Below are 8,048 nucleotides of genomic sequence, written 5' to 3'. Positions count from 1 at the left end.
TTGGCTTAATTTTTTTTAGACAGATTTCTTGTTTTGTGTGCAAGTAACTAGTTTCCTAATTGGTTTTCGTTACTTGAAGTAGTAGCCAAGAAATATTCTATTTAATTTAGAATTAGAAGTTATTTCCTATTCTGTACAAGTTTAAGAATTAGAATTGGTTTCCTATTGTTATTTGGCTTTTGGCCAAATAATGTTCCCTATAAATAGGTGGGTTAGCATACTACACAATAGACATACAAGGGCACACAAGATGCGACATGTAACCTTATATATGGGGTGAGAGATGGTTCTTGAGAGATGAGAGATGGAATACAAAGGTTGGGTTTGAGTTCAAATTTTATTCTTGTATAGGGTTTTCCTCTCATAATAAATAACGGGTTTCTCTCCGTGAACCTAGGCTCAATGGTGGAGTCGAACCACATTAAATATTGTATGTCGTCTATCTTTCATACTTGTGACTTGTTTGTCATTAAATTATTGTGTACTTGATATCTCAATAGTTGTTTATTCTACGCTTGGATCCTAACAAGTGGTATCAAAACTTGGTTGTGAGACTGGGCTATTTACAAGCACTTGGATCCCAACAAATTGAATGGTTGGATCAAGAGTTTGGTTGTTTAATGTTGGATCCTGGTTAACTATTGAGATCAAGTGGATTGGTAGTTGTTACTAATTGAACAATTTAATGAGTGGTATCCTTGTTTCAATGATTTGGCAAAAAGTATTGATGGTGAAGGATGGAAAGTCAAAAAGCATGGAGATGCTTGACGGTGAATCTAGACAAATGATTCAAGAGTCAAGGAAAAGGTGGAGTCCAATGTTGATTTTGGACATGAATCATTGGAAACTTTCTCCTACCTCCGACGGTTTATACTTCATTTCGATTATATTTTTTGGGTAGTGTGGCACGTGTCCCAAGAAACAAGGAGATCTAATTTTCATGCCCCAGAAGACTCTAACAGTTACGAGTTTTTCGTTTTAGGTGGAATCTTGGAAACCACACGTGGCGAGCCAGTCCTGAAAATGGGAAGAAGTATGGTAATTTTATCACTTGGTTGCCTCAATAGTTAGGGTTAGAACTCACAGAAGGGGATCCCAAATTGCATATGGTGGTGAGGAAGAAATCCTGCAAAAGAAGATAGTGAATTGATGCACGTTCTCACGAGTCAATTGGAGATTGGACTCGGGGTAACTACACATATTCATTTGCCGATTGAATCAATTTGGTATCAGAACTGTATTGGTTCGGGTGTGTAATTTGGTACCATATTATTTGGTAGTTAAAAGCAAATGGTTACTAAAAGAAATTTTCGCCAAGGTGGAGATTTGTTAGGAAATTGGCTTAATTTCTTTTAGACAGGTTTCTTGTTTTGTGTGGAAGTAACTAGTTTCCTAATTAGTTTTTGTTACTTGAAGTAGTAGCCAAGAAATATTCTATTTAATTTAGGATTAGAAGTTATTTCCTATTCTGTACAAGGTTAGGAATTAGAATTGGTTTCCTATTGTTATTTGGCTTTTGGCCAAATAATGTTCCCTATAAATAGGTGGGTTGGCATACTACACAATAGATACAAAAAAGGCACACAAGAGGCGACATGTAACCTTATACATGGGGTGAGAGAAGGTTCTTGGGAGATAAGAGATGGAATACAAGGGTTGGACTTGAGTTCAAATTGTATTCTTGTATAGGGTTTACCTCTCATAATAAAAAACGGGTTTCTCTCCGTGAACGTAGGCTCAATGGTGGAGTCGAACTACGTTAAATATTGTGTGTCGTCTATTTTTCATACTTGTGACTTGTTTGTCATTAAATTGTTGTGTACTTAATATTTCAATAGTTGTTTATTCCACGCTTGTATCATAACAGAAGATATAAATAAAAATTACTAACTTGTGAGTTTCGAATGTTCATGTAAAAAATATTCTTTCAATGAGTTGCAGCATTAAAACATTTTATTTTGGCTAAAAACTGATAATTGAGAGATCAAAAACAACAACTCATTTGGATCTACTACTGATGCAATCGTTCTTGCCCTTTTTACCAAATTGACATATTTGTGTAGCTTTTACGATTGATGTATTAAGAGTCATCCTACAAAAGAAGGAAAAGGACCTAGTATATTGAGTTTTTTTTAAGACACAAAACATTTTGAACAAAATTGTTTCTCTTTTGAGAAATTGTTTTACTAGAATCAAATAGTTTTTTATTTTGAATTCCAAATGGATACTGAATTAGTATATATAATTCGCTATATAAACATATGCATTCGCATTAATGATCCCCTTACACATAGATAAATTCGTAATTCAACTAATTTTACCCTCTCTAGGCAAAATCTTGATCAATTTTGATACGTATTGACTTTTCAATTTGAAGTGTAGATGTTATAGTTTTTGTGATAGCATCTGTTCAATCATAAGTAAAATAGAGTGGTGGATCACAATTGTTTTCCACTAGCGGATTATCAAACACCAATTGGACCACCAGTGTATACTGTCATTCTTCTGGAAAACAAAATAAATTTAAGAGTCGTTTCTTTCTTTTAGGAATGGCAACGGCCAGGGGACCTCCCCCGGTCCTCTAGTCTCCTCCACCCCCGCCCCATTCCCCGCTTCCCTTGCGGAGGCACCTGCAGGAATTAATAAAAATCTGTCCTATAATTATATTGTTACTAATTTTTTGTCAAAATTCAAGTACTTAAAATATAAACACATAATCAAGTCATTATCCATTATAATTTTATAATTAAAACTCATAAAAATAATTAAACAAAAATTATTTGAATACAATCCAACACGATGAGATAAATACAACTAAAGTAGTCATCACTTTTTAATTTTAAGAATCATTCTATCAAAGCATGCCTTTAGTCATTAAGTATTCAATTTCCTTCCTCAATTGCCATTAGGAATTTAATATAAATGTATTAGTAAATTTAGAATAACTAATTAATAATTTTTATTTGCATACATGTATAATTATTAATATTACATATACTAATATATATTATATAATACTTATAACCAATAATATGTTTATAACTAATTAAATTAAATATTATACACACACACACATTTAATTTTTCTAATGGGGAGTGGGGGTATACACCACTGACCCCGCCCCATTTTTTAATCAAAGGGAGGGGGAATGCCCTGCCCCAACTCCTACCCCATTAACCCTCCGCAGACACATGTTCCAATTGCTATCCCTAATTTCTTTCTTTCATATTCTAGAAGTAAATTTTCAAGCCTTATCAACCAATGCGGTAAATAGGGGTGAGCAAATGGTACATATTCAGTAATTCAGATATATGAATTCGATAAATTCGATTATTGGACTTACAGAAATTTAAACCGCTTTCAAATTCGAATTGGAGATACCCGAATTCATTTCAATTCCGAATTTGAATTCGAAAACGGTAATGAATTCGGTTAAACCGAATTCATTAAAAAAAACATAAAAATTCTACCGAATCCTTTAATTGCAATTTCCGGCCTAATTAAACCCTGTTATCAAGTTTAATAGCTACCCTGCTATTGTAATCAATCTAATTACAATCTTACAAGCTACAACACCAATTCAAAGGAAATCAACATCCAAATTATTACACACACATTACAAATGCCAAAATTCATCAACTGAAAATATGGAAGGCCAATATACAATACAACTACAAGTCAGTAATATTAGTTACAAACTTACAAATTACAATGATTGGTGATAAGTGATATTAGATACAAACTTATCATTTACAATAATTAGTGATAAGTTACTAAGTTACAAACTTATAATTTATTTCAAATCAAAAAACAACTTATTTACTTACTTATGTTATTGTATAGTTGTATACACAATGTCACTTATTTACTTATAAATTACAAAGTATGTAACACATTATACTTACATTTATTCTTATTCTTATACAGCTTTTCTGGAAAAATATGCAAATCACTTAATTTGCTTTTAATAGTGAAGGCCAATACACTAATACATTGATTTGCAATTCATATGCATTCACTTAGACTGCTTAGTTGTCTTGTTTATGCTTAAAGCCTTAAGATTAGTGAATAGAGAAAATGAATTTTTATGTTAAATATGTAATGTAATTTTAGAACATACTAATACTTGCAAGTTACAAGTTACATATTCAAATATCAATAATTCAAACATGAATGATATACCAAATTTCCAATATCTAAATTCTAATTACTAATTAAGTTTATTGTTTAATATTTAGTATTATACCTCTACTTATTAATTATTATCTAATTCTAGTCATGTATAAAATAATAAGTATTATAGTTATGTTATGTATTGTTGTATATTTGTATTATTACAGTCATATAACAATTAACAAATACTAAAATAGTATATTGTACATCATTATATATTATTATTATTATCATAAGTACATGATAATACCATATACTAACTATTATTAATAGCATTTACCTATATAATATAATAATATATTAGTAGTATATACTATTACTAAATAGCATTTATCTATACATTATATAATTTTATAAACTAATTTGGTATTCGAATGCGGTAATACGGTAGCCTATTTCATTTTACTGAATTTGAATTCGAAATCGGTTATTACCAAATTCATAATCTCATTACCTATTTTATACCATATTAGAATTTGGTGAATTCGATAAATACCGCTTTTGTATCAAATTACCAAATTGAATTTGAATTCAGGTATGAACCGAATTTGTTCACCCCATTCGGTTGGAGTGGGGTGGAGGTATACTCCTCTAACCCCGCCCCATTTTTTAATCGCGCCCCATTTTTTAATCGAAGAGAGGGGGAGTGCCCTGCCCCGACCCCTGTCCCATTAGCCCTCCGCAGACACCCGCTCCAATTGCTATCCCTAATTTCTTTCTTTCATATTCTTGAAGTAAAATTTCAATCCTTATCAACGAATGCGGTAAATATCCAATAATACAGAGGCGTGTGCCGAAAGTGACATGAAATTTTTTTCCTGAATTTTGAAAGGGAAATCGATTGAAAAGCAAATCCCTGGACACTTATACTCATTATACGCATCAAATTTCATTTTCTCCAAAGTTGTGAGTTAACATTTGTACACTAATCAATCAAGCAATTTGGACTCGCTAATACTGAACCGCAGGCAACTTGCACGCTTGTATTTGAAAAGTCAGAACAAGGAGTAATTTGTTTTCATGGGAAAAAAGAATGGAGAAGAAATAATTTATTGTCCAAGTAACATATTATTTCAATAATTCGACAATTATTAATGCTAAAAACCACTTAAAAAAAAGAATAAAGATATAAAATAGGACTACGACTAGGCCCTATTTGATAATTTAATTCAACACTTGAATTTAATAGATTTAGATCTTAACATGTTCAAACTTGTTTGATAACAAAAAATAGATCATTTGAATTGATTAAGTGGCACTGAATTTTTAGGTAAAACTTGCTCTAAAAAATAAATAATAAGTTATTCACTTATGAATTAATGTGATGTACATTCAAATGTATCAGATTTAGTACTTCGCAATTTAGTAACTTAATGTTTCAAACTTTAAATTTTATATTTTAGGTTTCAAACTTCAATTTTATCAAATGCACCCTTAGTTGTTTAACAAGTCTTTAGATAAGGGGAGAAGGGTAGGATTTGATGGTAAGATATGAGAGGTTGTAAACAAGATGTCATGGGGTTGGCTTACCAAAAAAAAAGGGGTCTTTGGATAAAGTTTTTTCAACCCCGCAATCAGGCATATTAATATTGGGTTTGGGTTTGAAACTCAAAATCCAAACCCAAACCGAAGCCCACTAAATCATTGAGGTCTCCACTTAGACCCGGAGCATAATGGGTTGAGAACGAATTAGATCCGGATACACATTTGGGTGCTTCATAGGTATACATGGAATTTCATATAATTATGAATTAAAATTAAAAATTTGTGTGACCAGAGGTTTAAGAATAGTTAAAAATTAATATCCAGTGTATGATAAATATAATAAATATACCTCTTTCAATACCATGATTAATATTGAAGAATGTAGCATGTAAAAAATAAGAACAGCAATTATAAAATTAGTATCAAATTAGATCAACTAATTGTACTTCTTTCAAAAATATCATCTACATGCAATATTTTAGCTTGTCCGTGCTTAAGATTCCTCCAATTTTTTCCCCTCAATTTACTGTAAAACTATATGTTATTGTACAATTTGAATTTTGCTTATGAAAAGTCATTCACAACAAATATTTTTTTTAAAAAAAAAAAATCTTAGTTGTTCAAGCTACTTTAAAAAAAAATATTTTGTTAGGTAATATAACATTAATTAATGGCTAAAGTGTGTTGTGCAGGTCTAAATAGGGTTTGGATATGAATTTGGATTTTAGACGTATAACTCCTTTTATATCCTAAGTCTCAATAGGATCCACTTTTGTATAGGATTTTTTATTATTTTCACATCATATATTGATTCATCGATAACATGGTAAGTAGCCTATATTTAAGTGAATAGGGTTAATTTTACTTTGTATCCTTTAACTATATCACAATTCTCATATTAATCCCTAAACTCTAATTGGGACACTCTAATCATTAGGTATAAATACTATTGTATTTAAATACAATTGTCAACAAAATCCACAAAACTAACCAAAATGTTAGTCATTTGAGTAGCATGATTACACGTTATAAGGGCATAGAAGAAAAATTAGATTAAAAATAATCAAAAGAGTTTCTAAAGTTAGAGGGAAGAAAGGAACTTAGGGATCCAAAGTAGGAGCCAGGGTGTAGTTAAGGGATTAAATTGTCTCAAATTAGAGTTGTCGGTAAACCTTCATACCATGTTATTGTTAGCATCAATGGTGTTAACTGAATTGACCACAATGGAAGTAAAATAAATGGTGAAGAAATTTTGGGACATGTTTGGCCTCTGAAGTAGATAATACATTGAAGCTTTAGTCCTTTACTGGCTGCATCATTGAAGCGTGAGTACTTGTACCCAAAAAAAAAAAAAAAGATAAAGTATTTCAATTCTCTTTTGTGGCTTTCAAACATTTTTTGAAATCAGTGGTATGAAATGTTTGCGAAATTGTACTGATAAACACGCATGGTGCCAAAGACGAGCAGAAAAAAGCAGCAACATGAATGTTCACAAGAAGAACAGCCTAGATGTTTACAGGTTTATCTAAGGTTGGATTGTGGTTTTCCGTAGAAATTTTTTTACGTTTTTCACGCATATATTTTTAATTATCTTTTTATTTTAAATACATCAAATCGTTATTGTATATTTTTTTACAAATACTCTTAAAAATAGCAATTCAAACGGACCTAAGTTTTCAGGCTTCCAATGAATTTGTCTTTATCGTACAACTATAGGAATAAAAAACTTGTTTTTGGACATTTTAAGTAGCAACCCCGTGATGTTGCAACAAATTTCTCATAAGTCTTAACCCGTGAAACCCGGATCGATTTCATTTCAAGGATTTTTAATGATTTTGTTTAACATCACTTGTGGTCCACTCAACGCTCCCTTTGACCAAAATATTTTATTTCTCGCTTAGAGCTGTCGTTTACGCTAAAGCAAATATCTTCCAAAAGGGATCTAAATTAAAATATTGCTAAAGCATTTAGAGCTTATCCAGTCACCAATTCTGCAATATCTTTGGGAATTTTATTATTTTAATCATTTTATTAGGTACGTCAGCATATAAATATATATGTATTTAAACCATAAGAAACTCTAAAAAAAAAATAAAGAATAGAGTAGACACGACAAACAACACTGTACAAAACACCAAAAAAGATGGGAATGATGGTGCTGGCTAATGTGCTGGCAATATAGTACTACAACATGATTAAGTTATAGGGATATATACTACTATAGCTGATAATCAGCTCAAATTTCTAAGAAGTGATTATCATAATTTCATAGCTTATGCGAGATTGGTGATCAGAGAGAATACTAGTAAATAGGTATTTGATTGGTAACTACAGCTGCCTAAAATGTTCTCAATTTAAAATAATCGTATAACTTTAATACCGTCCTGAAA

This window comes from Coffea eugenioides, chromosome 9 (assembly GCF_003713205.1).
Source record: "Coffea eugenioides isolate CCC68of chromosome 9, Ceug_1.0, whole genome shotgun sequence".
Taxonomy (NCBI): domain Eukaryota; kingdom Viridiplantae; phylum Streptophyta; class Magnoliopsida; order Gentianales; family Rubiaceae; genus Coffea; species Coffea eugenioides.
Note: the sequence above shows the minus strand (reverse complement) of the source record.